Raw genomic sequence first — 20,858 nt, 5'->3', positions numbered from 1 at the left:
TGTGCTGCTCTCCCCAGCTGAAGTCAGCCCTCTGCAATCACTGCCCCAGCCACGGGGAGCAGGGAAGAGGGATGCAAGGCTCGGCCAGCTCCCTCCCCCTCGCAAACACAAAGATCTCTTCAGAGCAGCCACGTGAAAGGGTTGGTGTCAGCGCTTGCTCTGGGAGCAACACACAGAGTCAGAGCTCTAATATTAGAGCACAGATGATGACAGGGAAGAAGGGAAAGAGCAAGAAAAGAACCATATAAATAGCAGCATTGTCCTTACTGGGTTTCACAGGGCATCTGATGTCAAACAGGATCATTCACTCAGAGCTGAAGTCTCTAATTGATTCCCATCTGACAGTTTCTTATCCAGCACTTGTTCACCGGCCAAACAAGCTGAGTAAATATGCTTTGTTCTACAATTAAAGCCAGTGACAAATCATTGGATTGCAACAAACCCAGTGTAAACAGCATCCTTCCTCCCAGGCCAGATCTCCTCCTATTCCCCTGATGCTCTCCCACTGCTGCACTTGCATGCTCTGCCAACCCTGGTCTTGGCAAGGGGTAAAGACCTACGTGATGGGGACCAGCACACACTTGGCTTTGGGAAGAGAAGTTGATCTGTCAAGGGGGTTTGGGCTCCAATACACCTTTGCAGACCTCAAGTGAAACCTGCTGCAGCCCAGAACATTCATTTAATAACACAGACATCCAGTCTGCAGCCTAGAAACAGGAGTCCTTACAGGAGGCAGACCCTGGTCTGTGTAGAGCCAGTTCAGCCTGGCAGTGCCACAGACCACCTTTATGGTCGAGCAGAGTTCAAGACAGACCAGGGAAGTTCTTGCCCTAAACACATTTATCCTGACCTTTGGAATGTCCCCAGCACGTTTCAGCACCCCCAGACCACCAGTAACTGCCAGTTTGTCTGCTCCTCATCTCCAAAGAGGCTGCTTCCGGAGAACACAGGAGCCTGGGTACTCGATGGTCCATTTCCAGCATCCACAACTCTGGGATGAGGTATGACAGTGGATATATCCCAGGTGAGTCCTTTCTGGATCCATCTATAGACCTGCTGGCCAAGAATCTGTCCAGCACCTTTCAAATGAGCCATCTGCCTCCCCAGCCTACTGCAGCACCAAGGTCCAGGTACTTGTTACTTGCTCGGGGAAGCAACACCTCCCTTCATCCTTTCCATGAACTACCCCCAAGTTTCACTGCCACCTTCTAGTTTTAGTATTGGGACATGAGGTGAGCAACAGTTATACCTTCCTCTGACCCTGAGCCTTCATGATTTTGTCAGCCTGGGCCAGGTTTTCATTTTCATTTAATCAATGCACATATCATTTCACTCCTGTTTCCAGATGGCTGATGGAATCCCTAAACGAGTCCTGAGGTGTTACCACCACCGATTTCTCCATCCTTTACACTCCAAAGGTGACACACAGCTGACCCTTTGCCTTCTATCACACAACTCCTTTCCAGCACCAGAAAGATCCTTCTTAAGGTCCCAGAGTCATTAAGGTTGGAAAGAACCTTTAAGATCACCAAGTACAACCACCAACCCAGCACCACCACCACATCTTCACCACATCTTTGAGTGCTGGAGCACCAGCACTGAGAAATGGCAGAGCTGAATCCTGCAGAAGCACGTGAGGCCAAGGGTGCTGCTCTCCCAAGAGAGCACCTTTCCAGGTGCATCCCACCACCCAGCCAGCACTTGGACCCATCAGCACACACCAAACTCCATGAAAAAGCCAGCTGGTGGCACTTGAAAGAGTGATAAACATGTTGTGTATCTCCTGTACATCTGGTTGCTGGCTGAACCAGGATAAGAGACTCTCAATTCTTCCATGCTGGGGGTGCAGCATCCCTCAGTGCAGAGCTCCCTGTCACACTCCTGCTACTGTGACCAACACCAAAGCCACAGATCGGGCAAAGAGCCATCACCCATCCCACCAGGAGAGCAGCCCAGGTGTCACCCATCCCACCAGCAGAGCAGCACAGCAAATGAAACTCTGCTGCCTCAGCTCATGCCCGAGTATCACTGCGGCAGCAGCTTCACCCAGAGGCTTTGCTTAAACACCCTGTGATCCCAGTGTAAGCTATATCTTTGCTTCTCGACATTTGCTAAACCCCAAAGCGCCTGGCTTGGAAGAAATCCAAAGAAAGGGAAAAAAAAAACCCTCAACATTTTTCAAACAGATGATTGCTGAGAGCTAGGGAGACCTTGTGGTTTTGTGAAGGGCCCACTCAAAGCATATATTGCTTTTCAAACCCAGATGAGAACCACAGCCAAAGCAAGAGTCTCATATTGATTTCAGCCCCAGTGAGGAGTGGGTGAGGGTAGAAATATAGTCCAGACATTTGCTCTAAGGACCAAAGTCCTACCTTAACATGTGCCTGTTGAGGGACTCATCTGAAAACATGTGAGGAAGCACAAGTACAAATTTCTACCTGAGCCTTACTCTAAAACATTTCCTTAATGCTGATGTTTGGAATTTTTCTAAGCAAAGCTGGAATCACACGTTCATCACACGACTGCAGAGGAAGCAGTGCTGAGAACGCCAGCTCAAGCCCTGTGGGAAGGGATTGCTCTAACTAAACAGGGTGAACAGGATCCTTGAAGCTGCACAGAGAAGATTAGTTTTCTTCCCAAATACACTGAAAAAGCTCTGGCCAGGGCACACCCACGTGGTACCAGACACATACCCTCAGCAAAGCCTCATGAGACAGGGCCACAGCCACCACTCCAAAGGCATGCACAAGGCCACCCTGCAGGAGTGACTCCCAGTTCCCTACTCTGGAGGACTGCAGGGCTCTGTCACTTGAAAACATTGTTGTCATCTGGGAAACAGAAATAATGTAATCACATGTTTCTGATATCTCTGTTTACAACTAAATTTCCAAGTCCTTCCAGAAAACATCTCTTGGGAACATTTCTGTAAGCATAGCTTAGCTGGAAAACCTTGGGCTCTGGCTCAGAGATTACAGCAAATCCAGTGAAAGAGGAGCAAGTGACAGCTTGGGGCTCATCTGAGAGCTCAAACACGAGAAGGGGAGGAAAAGTGGGAGCTGGTCACAGACCCCTGGTTTAGCACATATTGAGCTCATCTGTGTACACACACGGCAAGTACTCCCAGTCAAAAGCCACTCAAGTCTATGGCAAGACCTCCCCCCTCAACTCTGCTGCCACTGGACTTGGCCCCAGGCAAACACTCTGATTATGCCAAGCCAAGCTACTCACACTTAAGCCCTTATCCCAGTATCAGACCTGCTGCAATCGTCGCTTCTGCAGGACGGTTTCTAGTTATGTTTGAATTTTAATGTCCCAACAAAAAGAAGAGTCTGTGATCCTTTAAGTAGTGTTCCCTGCCCAGGGTTTGAAGGATTCTCCTCACATTTCCAGTGTGGGTGGAGGTAAAATTAACAATGTCCTTAAACTGTCCACTTTCCTGCTTTTAAGTGTCTGGGGCTTATAAATGATGCAACACATGACTGCACCCCAAACCACCATCCCTCAGAACCGTCACAGCTTAGGAACTTCCCATCTCACCCCACCTGCTTGGGGTAGACATGGAAACATGTCTTCCAAGTTTCCAAAAGGTGGAATAGAAAGACTAGAGAGTTCCCAGAGCTGACGTGTTGGTCAGTGAACAGTGGCTGAAACCTAACTTTGAATCCTTGGGTTCCAGTTTGAAGTGCTCCAAGGAGGTTGGAAGCAGCACCTTTGCATGGATGGTGTGCCAACACCTCACCTTCCCCTCCAGCCAACACTGTCATGTATGTGACTTTCTCCAATGCTCTCCATAACAGAGAAGAAAACATGACTTCCAAATACCGTCCCTGCCCTTGGGAAAGGGTCTCTCCTGTACCTCACCACACTACCCTCTACATGGAGAGCATCCTCAGTATTTCTAGTCACCATTTCTGTGTACTCTCCAAATAGGCCCAAGGGATGGTCTTGAAGGACAGAAACCTCTGCACCAGGTCCCAAAGCACCTGGCCAGGCCACTGGGATTTCACTGCACTCCACGCAGGGCTGCACTATCAGCCCCTGGACAAAGGGTTTAGAGCCCATCACCTGTGCCCACCTCCATCCCAGGCAGATCCTGGTGTCCTGCACAGTGCAAGGCAGTCACAGGGGTGGAGCACAGGACTGGCAGAGGTCACAGGGCCCTGCAATTCCCTGGCTGTGGATGACCAGCCTTGCCCCACTGCCAAGCACTTCAAGCTCTAAACCTGAAAAGCAGAGCAATAAAGGACCACACATAACACAAAACCTCAAGTTTCACCTAGCTCTCTTCCCAGGGAACTGCAAATATTTGCAGTGTTTTATCCAATATCCCTCCATGTTTGCCCAGTACCCAAAGATAAATGAACAGGTCACATACACTTAAGATATAAAGATTTCATAAGACTTCAGCACAAACATCAGCGAGGCACTGTTGCCACAGGGAAACAATGAGCATCCACGGGCACCTGGGGACCCAGACTGACGGTGCCATGGCAAGCTCCTGTGCCCACTTGGTCACTGTCCCCTTGCCAACCCCAGGGGCAGATGTTCAGGTCACACACCCCGTTTGTCCATGTCAGTGCCCACTGTTCCTGTAGCCCAGCAGAAGCCACCCCAGAGGACTGAGCCAGCACGGGCACAGCCATGGCTGGAGGTGAGTGCCAGCACTTTCAGGAGGTGAGGTTTGCAGCAAACACCTCTGTAGCCTCCTCCACAACCTCCCCAAATGCCAGAGCACAGCACGTTCCTGAGCTCTTTGCACTGAACAATGACACAATGGGTTGTGACCCTCATGTTCAGTTTGTAAAGCCAGGTCTGTATCTCCACACAGGCGGGCAATCCATCACCAACAGCAAAATCTATTCTCTCTACATGGTCTTTTTTCTGCTCTGTTTCTCCCAGAGATGCTCCTGACCAATCCTAGTAGCCCAGTTTCTGAGCTCTGGCTCCCTCTCCCCTACAGCCTGTTTTCAATCATGTGTTAAAAGGGCAAGTAATGCAGAAACAAATCTGCACTAAAGGTCAGGCAGCTTCCCCCACCCTGCAAGGCTGAAGAAAAGCCCCTCTGGCTCCAGCAGAGCAGAGTCCTTGATCCAGCCATCTCTCCCTCCCCCACCTCAGCCCCAAAACAGCTGGGCAAGGCCAGGGCCAGTTGAGCTGTGGCCAGGAACTGTCATAGCCACACTGGGACATGTCACTCCAGAACATCACCGTTCCAGTTCTGAACTGCTTCTCTGTTTTCCTGGACATTCTGAGCTCCCAAAACTGCCTAACAGCATCACACCAGCACCAGGACTCTGCTGATCCAGCCTCACCTCGAGTCCTCGGGGCAATTTAGGTGCCACAATATCAGAAGAACCTAAACAGAAACCATCCAAAGGAGGGACATGAGGATGGTGAAGGGTCTGGAGGGCCATACAGGGAGCAGCTGAGGGCACTTGCCTTCTTCAGCCTGGAGGACTGAGGGCAGACTTCATTAGGGTCTGCAGCTTCCTCCCAAGAGGCAGCTTCAATCTCTGCTCTCTGTGACAGGGACAGGACCCAGGGAATGGCTGGAGCTGTCTCTGGGGAGGGTTAGGTTTGATCTCAGGAAATGGTTCTTCCCCCAGAGGGTGCTGGGGCACTGACCAGGCTCCCCAGGGAATGGGCACAGCCTGAGGCTGCCAGAGCTCCAGGAGCATTTGGACAACGCTCTGAGGCACAGTGTGGAATTGTTGGGGTGTCTGTGCAGGGCCAGGACTCGATGATGCAGGATTGGATAATATGCCCAGTCCCTCTAGAGCACTTTGTTGAAGAAGCAACTGCTATGGCAGCTCTTTTCAGCATCTCTTTCCCCCTCCTGCAAGATTTCCTCTGACACACGGGCAGCAGCCATCACTGGCATTTCAGAGACAGCAACTGATGACAAAAATAAAGAGCAAGAGCACTGCTAGGCACTGCTGCCAACCCTGTTGCTGCCTCCTCCAAATCCCTCTCATGTAGATTGAGAAAATTGCAAGCTCGCCCTTAAGGCTTGCCCTTCCCCCCAGCAAATTTGCACTTCCCAGACAGAAACCCCTCAACCCCAGGTAATGCAGTTGCCAGATACAAGCAGAAAACCAGAACGCTGGATGGTGACCACGGTGAAGCCCCTGCCAGTCCCTGCACAGCTGGGAACAGCACAACCAAAGCTTTCCACCAGAGCAGGGCACTGCTGGGAGCAAGGCCGGTCAACATCAATCCAGAAGGGCAGGCTTGGATCTGGATTCAGAGACACCCGTGGGTCCCCACATCTTGGGAATACACAGGGAAAGGAAGCCTAGCTGTTTTCTCCCCATTCTCAGAAGATTTGCTTCAGCTGAAGTCAGCCTCGCAAGGTCAATGTTCTGGCAGGGACTGGGAAACTTCCAAGATTATGTCTGCTATTTTAATTTTAAAACATTGCAGGAATGGCTCAAATAAGAAATCCAGTTGTTCTCTGGATACTGAGCCCCCTGAGCTGGGAATGAAAACACCATAAAACCCAAAAAGGGGAAACAGCAAGATGCTGCAGCACTCAGACACTCATAAGTTCCTGAGGCTGGACAGGATCCACCCAAGGGTGCTGAGGGAGGTGGTGAAAGAGCTCACTGAGCCACTTTCCATCATTTACCAGCAGTCCTGGCTCACACAGCTACCTGGAGATGCCAATGTGGTGCCCATCCACAAGAAGGGTTGGAAGGAGAATCTCGGAAACTGCAGGACTGCTGGTCTGATCTCGGTGGAGGGAGGGTTATGGAGCAGATGATCCTGGGGCCACCACATGGCACATTCAGGACAACTAGGGGATCAGGCCCAGCCAGCACAGGCTCATGAATGGCAGTGCCTGCTTGGCCAACCTGACTTCCTTCTGGGACAGGGTGATCCCTGCAGATGATAGGGGGAAAAGGATGTGGATGAGTCTACCTAGACTTCAGCAAAGCCTTTGTTACCCACAGCATTCTCCTGGGGAAAGTGGCTGCTCATGGCTTGGACAGGAGCACTGTTTGCTGGGTGAAAAATGGGCTGGATGGCCCAGAGAGGGGCGGGGAATGAAGCTGCATCCAGTCGGCAGCCAGTTACTGGTGGTGTTCCCCAGGGCTCAGTGTTGGGGCCAGCTCTGTTCCAAATCTTTACTGACGAGCTAGCCAAGGGGATCGAGGGCACCCTCAGATCACAGGTGACACCAAGTTGGTCAGGGTATTGATCTGCTGGAGGGCAGGAAGGCTCTGCAGAGGGATCTGGACAGGCTGCATCCATGGGCCAATCCCCCTGTATGAAGATTCAGCAAGGCTCAGTGCCTGGTCCTGCACTTGGGTCACAACAGCCCCACAGAATGCTCCAAGACTGTAATGTGCTCAGCAGGAAAGGCCCTGGGATGCTGGTTGAATGGTGCAGCTGAATGAGACAGGTGTGCCCAAGGGGCAAGAAGGCCAGTGGTACCTGGCTTGCACCAGCCTGGCCAGAGGCCCAGGGCAGTGAACATTCCCCTGCAGACCATCCCCCTCAGTGGGCACTGCTGAGGCACCTCTGATCCTGGGGTTGTGCATGCCCTGCCTGTGCTCCCCTGGGTGTTGCAGCAGGGAGCATTACACAAGAAAAGACTGCCCAGGAAAAATGAAGCTCTGTTCAAACACACAACCACAAACACAAATTATCACCTCCAAAACCAAGCCCAAAGCCACAAGACGAGTTCTGTCCTCAGAACTCCCTCCAAGATGAAACACCACAATATCTTGCCCTAAACCTGTGGATCCTGCTGCATCTCCCCCTTGGAGTGGTAGTGGCAGAGCCCCCTCAGCACACACCCCCACACGGAGACCAGACCAGCTTCACCACCCTTGTGGCTCAGGGGGTATTTGCACATTTTTATCATATTATGTATGTTTATTCAATTCATTTCACTACAATGGGAGAGGAGAAGAGCTGGAAAGCTATATTAAGCTGCAAAAGCAAGAGTGTTAAAAAAAAGATCAAAGGTCTGTCATTTAAAATTAATTAATTCAAGCTTGAACTATTAACATAAATTAGAAATGCAAACCACACACAAGGATGTACTTCTTTCCAAGTAATTTTCAAGAACCTCTAGTGCTGCAAGATAAGGTAATGGCACATTCCATTAATTTGCACGATGCACAGTGGAGGTTAACCTCCACTTAATTAGAACTAATTGTAATTTTGCAGGAATAGGGCAGCACACATTATAAGAGATCCTCTTGACACTGCACCTCACAGGGAGGGAACAGAGCTCTTTATGCCACCTCTCACCCTCTCCCTACACACATCATCCCTCTTCAGCCCCTCGTGCAGACTCAGCTGGAAGAGCAGAGGCATTTCACAAGGGACCACAGCCACCAAGATACTGAAAGAAGAAAGCCTAGGATTTTACTTCCTCAGCATTTCTGCTATGGGGAAAGGAAAGGCACAAGGACACTCAATAAACACCAAAGCTGCTGGAGAAAGGGTTGCAGAGAGCTGAAGGGCCAGGCTGACACCAAAGAACATGCACAGACCACGCAAAGTAACACAGGAAAACCAGCGCTGAACCCCACTGGAGCTGAGGCACACATTGCAAGATGCGACAGCTCGACAGGAGCTGATGTGGGAAGGTCCAGCCTGGGACAGCCCTTCCAAGCTGTCTGTGGAGCAGGGTGCCCACTGCAGCTCCCGGTGCCCTCCCCCACTGTCCTCCTCCCTCGTACCCGACAAGGCTTGGAGCCAAACCTGCATCCGCTGGTGCTCCCGCGGCTCCGGGAGTGGCCAGCTCTGGTCGCAGGCAGCGCAAACCCTTGGCTGTTCCACACACAGCCCTCCCACTGCCATTCCAAGCTCGCTGCTCCCTGAACACACGGTAAATCCCACCCCGGAGCTTCACCGTGAATCCTCACCCACCAAACCAGCCCTGGCCAGGAGCCAGCACCTGAGTGGAGCCTGGGAAGGTTCCCAGAACCTTCGTGCACCATCAGTTTTGCCACCAGCCCTGTTCGAGCCTTCCCCTGCCAACTCTGCCTCTTACCCAGCCTGGCCCAGCTCCATGCACACTTCTGGTTTAACCTATGCAAAAAAAATCCACACTACAGGGTGGCCTCCAGCTCCACTAACCCAAATTGATGCAAACCGTAATTCAAAGTGAGTTAAAAGACATTCACCCTAATTTTTTTTTAATTTGCCTAAATCATCTTAAAGACTCCAATTCCTGTCCTGCCCAAAACTTCTCTTCAAGTGGAAGGAATTCCTGCAGGGTCACAGGAGCTGCACTTCTTGCATCTGGGACAATGCCACCCCTGAAGCCCCCAGGAGCCATGGGGACACCCACACCTGCCTTCCAGGGGGACTAACACCAGCCCTCCTGCACCCACGTGAGACCCAGCCCAGCACAGCCTGCATTCACAGGACACAGCTGAGGTTTCACTCACACCCAGTGGAGGGAGGGCAAGGACCAGATCCTGGAGACCAGAGATCCTTCTCTGTGACAGCTGTGTTGAACCTGCCCACGGAAGGGGCTGGAATGAGATGACCTTTAAGGTCCATTCCAATCCAAGCCAGCCTGTGGTTCTATGAAACACTGACCTCCCCATGTGTGGCACAGCCCAGGCATGGCACAGCAGCTGCCAGCCCGAGGACCGTGCCCTGCACACACCACATGTGCCTGTTTGCTTCTTACCACCTTCAACCAGAACTCCTCATCCCCCCCTCCAGCATCGCTAATGACACCTCCTGACACCACCAACTCAAGTAAAGCAGTGACTTCATCGCAGCTTCCTTCACCTAAATTGTCTCAGGAGACCCTGCTGCTGCTTTCCAGCAGGCGCAGCATCCTCCCCACGCAGCTGCACGCCCCCGCTTCCTTCCTCTGCATGGACCTCTGCCTCGCATCCACCCCGTGAGCCTGGGCTTTAACCTCCAGCTCGCCTGTGTGCTCCAGGACCACCCAAACCAGTCAGTGAGCAAAACCCCTCCCTGGGGTCCTCCTCTCCAGTGCTTCCACACAGATCTTTGCGGTCAGCGGGGCTGATCAAGAGCAGAGCTGAGCACTCCTGGGGAGAACAGGCAGAGCAGGATCCCTCACCAGCCCAAGCTTGAGCCCAAGGACAGGCAGCAGTAGCATCACCACTCTCCGCCTGGTACTCAGAAACTTCTCTGAAGATGAGGCAGAGGAACATTTGCACCCAAATCCCTTTGTCCAGCTCCCAGAAAACATGGGATGGCATCAGCACACCAAGGTGGCAAAACACAGTCAGCCAGGGAAGGAAAACACCTGCAACATTCACGAAAACCTGGAAATATTTTAGAAAGTGATGTTCTGAATCCTTTCATTCTATTTTTCTCTGAGCCAGAGCTCAGAGAAAAAAAAAAAGGTGCTTGAAAACATTTTATTTAAAGGTTTTTTGAAGGACCAGCTTGCCCAGTCTGCTCCACGAGACAGTGACACTCCCCAGCACCATCCCAGCAAGCTGGTGACATTCCTGAGGCTTTCCTCTGGCTGTGGCCAGGGCCCAGTAAGTACAATTAAAGCAAATATGGTTTAAAAACAATAGCACTTTGCTTTCAGACTCATCTGGTTGCTTTTACCAGGCCTGTGTTCCCAGCCCTGAGCTAATGTATCAATTAAAGCATCTCCTTTGATTTTGAGGGCCTTCGGCTCAGCATACGAATTTTAACATCCACCTGCCCCTCACATAAGCCAGCAGTGCAGGCCAAAACTGTTCCTCAGACCTCAAAACACTCCCCAAGCTCCAGCCAGGCTGCTCTCTTTCACAGAGCTATGAAATGGTGGGAAGGGATATTCAGGGTGATCTCATTCCACTCCCTACCACAGGCAGGGACACCTTCCACTATCCCAGGTTGCTCCAAGCCCCATCCAACCTGGCCTGGAACACTTCCAGGGATCCAGGGGCAGCCACAGCTTCTCTGGGCCGCCTGTGCCAGGGCCTCACCACCTTCACAGGGACCAAGAATTTCATCCAAATATTCCATCTAACCCTGCCCTCTGGCAGTGGGAAGCCATTCTCCCTTGTCCTGTCACTCCATCCCTTGTCCCAAGTCCTTCTCCAGCTCTCCTGAAGCCCTTTTAGGCACTGGAAGGGGCTCTAAGGTCTCCCTGAAGCCTTCGGTTTTCCAGACTGAACATCCCCAGCTCTCAGCACTTGGGACACTCCTTAAGAGTAGAAGGGGCACAGTTTCAATCAGCCCAATGCAGACCATGGCATCACACATGGTGTTTTTTACTTCATTTTCTAAATTTTTAGGTTTTATAACTTGGGACAGCTCTATTTCCCCCTAATTGGTGCAATTGTTTTTAACCCTGCTCCTGGAGCCATGTTGCCATGGCTACCTCACACAAGCCTGGGCGAGCGAGGTGTGTTTTTAGAATTGCCAAAATACACGTCTCTAACAGAGCTTTTCTGGACAGAGCTCTCCTTGTTCTGTGGCACAGGAAATTAAGGGCATTCAATGGAATTAAAATGTGGGAAATTCAAAACAGATTAAGGGAGAGGTCCATGGTGCAGCCGGTGCTCGGCTCAAGCCCACATGCCCAGGATGGTGCCTGGAGGCAGGGTTGGAGCACAGCTGAGGCCACAGCCTCCCCAGGACCACAGGACATGGTGGGCCAGCTGAGTGACCACGTGCTGCCATGGATGGACATGGGCTCTGTGGGACAGCAAGGAGGAGATGCTTGGAGCCCACTGGGCTGTGCATTAAGAGAGCTGATGAGCCTGGTGAGCTCAAGGCAAACAGCTCAAGGCAGACAGCTCAAAGCAGACACAGGTGACATTCTGGTGGATGCCAACAGACCACCTGCTCAGGGCATAGTTGAGACATTCTGGCAAATGGTAGAGGTCTCATGTTTGCCGATCGTGGTCCTCACAGGAGAGTTCAACAACCCAAATATGTGCTGGGGAACACCACAGTGGGACTCAAGCAAGTCAGGTGGTTTCTGGGGAGCACTGGTGACAGCTCCCTAACACAGGAGGGAAGAGACACTCTGCTGGGCCTCACTTACAAATGAGGAAGAACTGGTCAGGGATGTGAAGGCCTTGAGCAGTCTTGGCTGCAGTGCCCGTGGGTTGGGGTGGTCACTGATGAGGCAGTAGATCCAGCAAGGCCCCTGTGTACTCCTGATGGGTGACTTCACTGATCGTGGCCAGGCAAACCCTAAGGTACAGAAACACAGCCCTCAGACTGCCCCAGCTCCAACACTCCTGGCACCCCTTCAAGAGAGTCACTGCGCAGCAGCAGCTCCCTCAGCTTCAGGGCAGAAAACACATCTGAGCTGAGCCAGAAGGAAATACGAGGAAGGAAATGGAAAGTATAACAAGGATTAACACCATTTTAGCTGAAGTCAGCAAGTGGATTAAGGGGAGGGAAAGCTGGGGGCTCCAGCATGAATTCTTCCTTTTGCAGGAAAAGAACCACTTAAACAGAAGTTGCTGAGCTGTGGCACTGTCAGTCTAACCCAGTTCCTGCAAGGACCCATCAAGGACAAGGGAGAGCACAACAAAAAGGAGGCCATGGTATCGGCAAGAGCCATTCCCTGCTCCAACTCCATGGTGCTGCAGCTCTGCTCTCCCTGCACTGCACTCCCATGGAGCTACGAGGCAGGTGCTGGGCAGTGGCTAGACATGCAAAAGGCTCATGCACAACCATCACACCTGTAAGGGAAAGCATGGCTTGCTGACAATCCTTCCTCCTGAACCAGGGCACTACCACAGCAGTGGCTCTTAGCACCCTGTCCATCCATCCTGGTGGCCACAGGCTGCCTTTTCAGGAATATACCTGACATCAGGAAAAACAAAACAAAAAATAGAGAGAAGATTCTAGAGGTGCAAGTACCGAGGAATGCATCTTGTGGTTTAGAGAGCAGCTGTATTTGAGAGCTCCTGGGGTTTTGAAAATTTGCAATAGACCAGAGAAAGGAATAGTTCAGAGAGACATTTACATGATGCAAGTCAAATAGGATCATAAACATGAAGACAACAGCAGAGTCCAAAGATGTTCCTGCTGCTAATGCCTCTCTGAATCCCCCTCTGGACACTCTTTCCAGAGGAGCCATGCTATGGACCATGACCGTTCCCTGGCTGAAGCTGGGCTCTGCCAGCATCACTCCAGGGGCACTGTGCAGCTGCAAAGATGCCCTCCCAAAAATCATCTGCACAATTCATTTCAGAGTCAGAGCAGTCTGCCAGCAGCTCCAGTCATGCTGTCCCATCCCTTTCACAAGGACATGAGTAATTATTGAGCACTCTAGCTACTAAAACTGATTAGAGCAAAACAAACTAATTTTGTTCCAAGGCAATGATCTGACCTCGTTAACGATGGTAGTAATGTGCTAACAATATTTTTCTCTTACACAGTGATGTCTTTCATTAGAGCTCAAGCTGTTTTGTAAAGGAGCTTAGTACATTCCTATAAACTCATTTGCATAGGAGGAAACCCAAGCCAACAACCCGCATATCCAGAGGCTGTTCCCTGCATAACAATCTGGATTAAGAATATGGAGAAACATCATCCCACAGCCAGGAACAATAACCCGAGGTGCAGGACCGGCGTGTGGGGCAGCCTCCCCTTCCCTGCCTCTTCAAAGCAAGCACCACGACAAGCTGGTACATCCCAGCCGTTCCAGATCCCTGCCAGACCTGCACAGCAGGTTTGCTCCTCCTCCATCACAAACCCACATCTCATCTCTTCTTTGTGAATGAAGAAAGCAACTCTGGGCATCCAGATTCACTGTGAGGGCCCACAGAGGTGGGACACCTTTCACACCGCAGTTATAAACCTCAAGAAACACCCTGTGCAGGTGACCAGCAGCTCCCTAAAGCTCTCACACGTCCCCTCTTATAAGGCATCAGCCACCAAACAGAGCTACCACCTGCCCTTGAGTCAGTCTGATCTCCGACACCAGGCACCAGCACACGGCCAAGGATCCTTCCCAATTACTTTAATGAAGAGCCATCTTTCTTAGTGATATTTTCCTTTTCCCTTGGGGAGGATTAGTGTACTTACAGGCACCCCAGGGACGTTCAGCATGTACCAGTTTCAAAGCAAGCTGCCCCAGCAAGAGCATCTCTCCTCATGCCTGAGCAAGAGAAGCTCAGATCTGTCAGGTTTCAGGGACAAAGCAGAGGGAAGACCCTCTGACTGACACTCTAAGGGATGGGACAAGGATCCTGCTGCTCAGCGGGGAGAGGGGCTGGAATCCCAGCATGCAGCAGGAGGCAGATTGGGAAGCCAGCTGTGGCACGGGGAGGATTTAAACACTCCCCACGCAGAATCACCTCGTCAGGGCCTGATTTAACGCACCTGCTGTCATCGAGTCACCTGCTCACGGGGCTGTGCTCTGCCACAGTCACTACACAGCTCTCGCTTCAAGGCCAAGCCGAAGTTTCCCCTACACTTGCAACAGCACGGACAAAACAACCTCAAGATAGTGCTAGCTCATGACGCCCCCATCCCCCAACCTGCCTTTCCCCCTGCCCTGCAGCCAAAAGCCTCCCAGCACCTGCTAATCGCTAATTAACAAGATCCTACAGCTCTGCTCTTGAGGAGGGCTGGGAAATCACTTCTCCTCATCTCACAGATAAGGAAAAACCCGGAAAAGGAGGAGATGCTGATTGTTGTCCCTACAGGCTTGTCTGGAGCTCAACAGCTCAACCCACCTGGCCTTGCAGGGCTGCACTAGGAGTGCTGCCTGCATCTTCTGTGAGGTGATGGGGGTTTGTGGCCATGTGCCTCAAGGTCCCCAGCCAAGGCTCGTACACAGGTTAAATGCATTTAAGAAAATGATGAGTCCAGTTAGTTAGAAAGGGATGTTTGTGCAGCCAAGTCGCAGAGAGGTCTGACCTAAGAAGCCTGAGCACAGCCAGAGGGGAACTGCACTCTTCCTATTGAACCGGCACGGCAATATACGGAAGGGGGGTGCATTTCAGCTGAAAGCAGAACTACATCCCAGGGACTTATGGGCTTTGTTACCCAAGTCGTGCATTCTTAGCACTCTATGAAACATTAAAAGTGAGACAGCTGCCCTGCCAGACTCTTACCACTTGCAGGCTCACTGTGTATAGGGAGCTCTCACAGCATCACTTTGGATGCTCCGAGAGGAAGTCACACTCTGCCAGCCAAGTCTGCTACAGACAAGCACAGAGGACCTTGAAGAGACATCTCCAGGTACCTCCTGTAAATAAACACAGACCAAAACTGGATGTTAGACTGGTTACACATCCCCAGAACTAGGCTGGGCACTGGCACCACAGTGACTTGCAGGAACATTCATCTGGCTGCTCTGTAACCCATGGAAGCTGTGGGGACAGCAGAGACAGGTCCTTAGGACAGGCAGGTTTCTGCCTCTCTTTGGAAGAAGGCTTATAATTGCTTACCCCAAAGCACCCAGAACAGAGACAGCACAGCACTACATCCCCAGGAAGCTGAAGGAACAGCAAGGGAAGAGATGACAGCTCAGAGGCAGCTGCCTCGATGCACACAGAGCAACACTGGAGCTGCCAGAACTCTGCTCAGCACAGCAGGACCAGACCCCAATTGCCACTGCCAGTGGGAACAGCATCACAGGAGCCCTGCAGACCAAGGGGCTCAGGACTAAGCAGTCCTCAGCCTCCCTCATTTTAGCATTTCTGTTTTCTCCTCAAGCTACTTTTCAGTCACTGAAATCCTTTTATAAGTCTAGAAGCCCTTGTGCCTAGGTGTCTCTCCAGGAGCTTCACAGCCATCAAGAGAAAACAATTCTACCGAATTCTCCCTGTTCCAGTTTTCAACTCCCTGTCATGCAGACACCGAATCTCTGAGGCAGAGGAGCTCAGCCTGGGACCCGAGCCTTGTTTCACACTAAATTTGGTCTGCCAGACAGCCAAAAAAAGATCACATCAGTCATTCTGCTTCAGAGCTGGTTTCTCAGCATGGAAAATTACATTTCCTACATGTACCTAATGCACAAAAAGCTTTGAAAGGTCAAAAAATGAAGCCATCAATTTATCACAGAAAGTAACTTCCTATTAAAGCTGCTGAAAGCCTGGGCTCTCCAATGCAAACACTCCACCTAGAGCCAGCTGTGCCAGCCGTGCCTGCCCAGGGCTGCCAGCACCAGTGGTGACTCGGCATTGCCACTACAGTCTGATGGGGCCATGCCTACAGCTGGTGCCACCAAACATCAGCCACTGCTCCAAAGGGGACCCATGCAGACTTCTGGTGGTACAAGCTGCCATGCTTGTGCAGGGGGTCGTGGCAGAGAGGACACTCACTCCAAGATAAAAGAGGATGGACCTGTGCTCTTGCACCACATTTCCTTTGGGTATCATCCTGGAGCAAGGTCACCCCTGAGGTGATCCCAGCCAGCAGCATCCTGTCCCTTGTCCTTAGGGACAACATATGGCTGAGTAAAGCATGGGTGCACTTGCAAAGTGTGAAAACACTTGGACAGCACCAGAACTCCCAGTCACACTGCCAGCACTTCCTTGTGGAAGAGAGAGGAGGAGCAAGGGAGCCTGAGGCCCCCAGCCACACAGGACCCTCTCCCACCCAGCAGCTGAAGGGGAGCAGAGATCATAGTAACTGGTTCCACTCGAGCAACAGCATCCAGCCCACCCTGTAACTCTGCCCACGACAATTCAGTGCCACTGAAATGGCACTACTGTCCCCCAGCTCTGTGGCCATCCTCCAGCTCTGTGGCCTTTCCTCAAACCGTTTTGCATCCCAAAAAAAAACCAAGCAGTGCCAACTAAAGCAGGATTTGGTCCACATGCTCTCATTCTTGCCCAATGAGACACATGTAAAGTGTCTCACAGGTAAGTGAAAGGCTCCTGCAGCATTTGCTGAGCAGACAGGCACAGAATACAGGAAAGCAGTGACATGATCATGGGGCTGCCCAGGGCCAGAAGTCACAGGGATTGGCACTCATCCCTTCTTGCCTTAGGGCTGCAGCTAACAGGCTGTGGCATTTCACAGAGCCTCAGCAGGACACAGCATCCCTTACCTGCCACAACTCACCACAGAGATGTCATTTAATATCTCAACTTTAGAGCTGGGAAAAACTTGAAGCAAGCTGGAAGGGAAGGGCAAGACCAGCCTGGAGAGGATGCAGGCTGCAAGGAGCAGGAACTCCACCCCAAGCTGAGCACAGCTCCAGCCCTTGCTGCCATCCTGGGGCTGGGGGAGATGCCAACACACATTTCTCCTTTGGGAACAGCCACAGCCCCACAGGCAGTGGTTGCAGCCATGCCCCAGCACTGCTGCACCTGACAGCAGCTAGGCCCTGCCAGCACTACCCAAAGGGTGTCCCCATGTCCTCACCAGCTCCCACTGCCACGAGCCAGGACAGACAGGGCTCTTGGCTCCACTTTGGCTCAGCTGCCTGCCACAAGTGACATTCTCTGCAGCTCTGCCTCCAGACACTGCCTGGGATTCCCCAGCCACTCCGCTGGTGGTTCCAGATGCATGGCCTCTGCCCCAGCCCTGCACAGTTCCCCTGCACTTCCCAACACCAGCAATGTTGCACGTGGAGGACAAGGACAGGAAGTACCACAGCTGAGCTCTCTGCAAATGGTGATCACTTGCCCTCTTAAAAAATTAAATCCTTAGAGCTAACAAGAAGAGTGTTTGCTCTCGAGTTATGGCTTGCTGGAGGTAAAGGGATAAGAACTGACATTCCCATTGCCATAATGACTGCCATGCTGGGGACAACATCTCACCCCTCTCTGATCACTCTTTTAATCATTCTGGAGGAACACACATGACATTGTCACCAAGTTCTCTCCCAGCTGAATACCCCAAGTTCCCCATGAACATCACAGCAGGTGTCACTGGAGAATGTTATGATAGCTCCTGGCACTGTGCAAGGATGGAGAGGCCTTACCCCTAAGAGGCTGTTCTCCAGGAAGAGACACCAAGGTGACATCACTTTCCCTGCAGGGCTCTGGCTCTTTGTGGAGCAACTCACCAAGAGCATTTACCTTCCCTACACCTTCAACCCCCCTCCCCGCACTGGGGAAGATCATCTGAGACTGACACAGCTCCAGGGTGCAAACAGGAATAGGCTGTAGATTCCCTGGGGCTGGGAAGCATTTGAACAGTTGCCAGTGTAAAAATAGATGTGGATTTTCACTTAGCAAAGGGGACCAGGAAGGTCTTGATTAAGCCAAGTAATTCATCTAACTGTTATGAGAAATATTAACCTTTCATAACTTTAAATGAGACTAGTTGCTTTAAAATAAGACTTATCAATGAAGCCCAGCTTTGGTGAGGTACAAGCTGAAAAAGTCAACTTTCAGGTACCCAGGGATAAGCTGGAATAGGAAAGTTCCCATTTACCTTTTAGGGAAGAAAAACAGTTATTCAGCAAGTTCTGAACTCAAAATGCAGGACAACTTCCAGGGACCACAAGGGAGTTCTCAGTGCCCCAGTAAAATTAAGTCAGGGAAATCAAACAGAACAACCACACCCCAGAGCATGATACCACTGAGGGAAGCCCAGCCTTAAGAAGTACAAAGCAAATTTCCCTGGCTTTAATTATTTTTGGGGTTACTGTTTAACAGATAAAATATGTACGATAAAGAAGGAAGACAAATCAGCCCCTCTTTATTTTACTGCTGGAGTTGTTAGTTGAGAGCAAAAACAGTACCCCTAGGGGAAAAATAACAGGGAGAAGTGAGTTCCTGAGCACCGCACTGCATCATCCCCTTTTGGAGGGGAATAGACAGGAAAGCTGAACATGAGACAAACACAAATTGGTCCTTCACTTGCACATTTTCCAGTGGTGTAAACATGCATGCAGCCAACCCAAGGACCAGCTCCAGGTTACTAATTCCCACTTTGAAGCATCCTGCTGACTCCAGGCCTAAAGAATCAATGCCCAGCACTCACCTCCTCAGTATTTATTTCTATAAAATACACATAATTTGTTGCTCCTCTTCAAGAATAAACTGTTCAAGGAGCACTTGTGCACATACCATATTCTCAGGGGAGCAACTTCTACTGTTTTGGCTGGCTAACCTTCAGTCCCACCTGCATGAGAAATTCCCCTGTTCGCCCACTCTCAGGCAAACCTGAGGAAATCCAGCTTTCAGCAACAGACGAGGAAAATCAGAGCTGCTCTACACAGTGACAATCCCTGGCTGCAGAAGCCAGGACACCAGCCAGTAGGCTGGAAAGCAAACAGACCGCTGCCGGCATCACCACCTCCCTGGAGGTCACATTTTCTACGGAAATCTCAAAACTAAAGGAAAAAAAGCCCTAGTGATGGAATGAACCTGCCAGATGAGGAAGCCTCTGGGCACACAGCATGGACCGGGATTACTGCGGGACCCGCTGTTCAAAAGAGCAAATCTCCTCCGAAACCATGGCAGCAACAGAGACAGCGAAATCGTCCTTAAAAATGAAAACCTGCTAAGGAAAACAGGCACTGGCGGCAGAGCAGCCCGGCCCCACCGCGCTCCAGGGCAGCACCGCCAGGCAGGCTCTATTCACGCGAAAGGACTGAAATCGAACAGCAAAACAGCATTGCAAGAGCATGAAGTAATCCCACCCCTGCAGTTCGTGTTTTCCTACCCAATTAGCTACTCCAAGTGCATTTCCAAGAGGGAAAAGGGAAAGGAAAAAAAAATTAAAACGTGCTGCAAAGCCAGGAGATGTTTTGCAACTCCCGGGCTCCTACAGCAGAGCCCTGCGCTCCCGACAGTCACGGGCGAGGCGGGGGGACCTCCGAGGAAGGGAGGAGAGGAGGGGCAAAGGGAAGAGAAAAGGGAAGAAAGGGGAGAAGCCCGCTCACTTGCTCCGCCGTCCCTCGGGCCGTCCCGCGGCGCAGCCGGACCGCACACCCGGGATGCGGCCCCGCTACTGCCGCCAGGGAGGGCAATGGGCTCCCTCCGGGGCTAGGGGGAGGAAGCGGGCGGTGGGGGCGGCCCCGGAGCCACCCCCGCCCGCCGCACAGCCCAGCCCAGCCTGCCCCGCCCCGGGATGCTCGGCGGCCGCGGGGGACGGGATGAAGCCGCCTGAGCCGGGAGCACGACGGGCTCGGGAGTGCAGCCTCGGGGAGCCGGAGATTCTGCTCGACGGGGGACAGCGGCGCTTACCGTGGCTCAGCCGGGTCGAGAACTTTCTGCTCCGTTGCAGTTCGTTCCCGAGTTTAACAAATCAGGGTTTAAATAGCTGTTTAAGGCGCTGGGAACGAGTAGGAAGCGGCAAAGCCCCCCGAGCCTGCCGGAGGGCAAGGGAAGTTCTCGGAGCTGCTCCGAAGCCCGCTGGGCACGGGGGCAGCCCCTCCAGACCCCGCCCGCCCTTCCCGCTGGAAATCGTCCCGTGGCTTTTCTTAGTGCTTAAGTGGTTCTAACCTCAGAGTCTGGAGACATCTGCTAGACCAGAATGCCTGGAGAAAGTGAAACGCTGTCCCAGACTAGATGTTAATTTTAAATCGTGCAAACCCACAGTGCTGGTGAACAGAAAGAGGCAGGATGCTGTGGGCTGCAGGCAGGACGCACATTGCTCCGCAAGCTCACGTGTGAGGTCCCTTTGCATCAAAGCGGGGAGCCAGACCCCTTTTGATGCAATTTTGATGGCTTGGGAATTCCTGCTTCTAAGAGAAGCCAGAGAATCAGGGAGTCACACTGCTTTGCCATCATTACAAACTCGCCTTTGAGAGCTACTCCTCCTCCCTGTGTTCCCTCCATCCCTACTCATCATTTCATTTCCTCTCCACTGCTTGCCCTGCATCACCTCCAACTGGTGATGCAGCTGGAGCTGGCAATGCTTCCCAGCTGGAGCCTGCAGCCCCCAGCCCCTCTGCCACCTACCTGGGGGCTGCCACCTGCAGCCCTAACCCACATACAGCCCCCTGTCCCTGCAGCCCCAACCCACCTGCAGCT

The 20,858-nt window shown here is 51.9% G+C and overlaps 1 protein-coding gene across 6 annotated transcripts in view; it reads right to left on the bottom strand.

Moving 5' to 3' along the window:
• The window catches only part of LOC146430983 (ankyrin repeat and fibronectin type-III domain-containing protein 1-like), a 244,394-nt gene extending 224,198 nt beyond the window's left edge, over positions 1 to 20,196 (bottom strand). Inside the window, exons 1-3 of one of the 6 annotated variants that reach the window (XM_085075227.1) lie at positions 19,766 to 19,870; positions 15,033 to 15,166; positions 14,296 to 14,388 (exon numbers count right to left, since the gene is read on the bottom strand). The gene's annotated coding sequence lies outside the window, so the exon portion shown is untranslated. Of the gene's footprint in view, positions 1 to 8,718; positions 8,738 to 14,295; positions 14,389 to 15,032; positions 15,167 to 19,765; positions 19,912 to 20,069 lie in introns of those variants that run through there. The other 5 variants (XM_085075228.1, XM_085075226.1, XM_085075231.1 and 2 more) reach the window with 5 other exon arrangements.
• Between the last annotated feature and the right edge of the window lie 662 nt (positions 20,197 to 20,858).

Source organism: Lichenostomus cassidix, chromosome 14 (assembly GCF_008360975.1).
Source record: "Lichenostomus cassidix isolate B80296 chromosome 14, HeHo_3.0, whole genome shotgun sequence".
NCBI lineage: Eukaryota > Metazoa > Chordata > Aves > Passeriformes > Meliphagidae > Lichenostomus > Lichenostomus cassidix.
The sequence above is the reverse complement of the archived record's forward strand: the minus strand, read 5'-3'. Positions and strand labels throughout refer to the sequence as shown.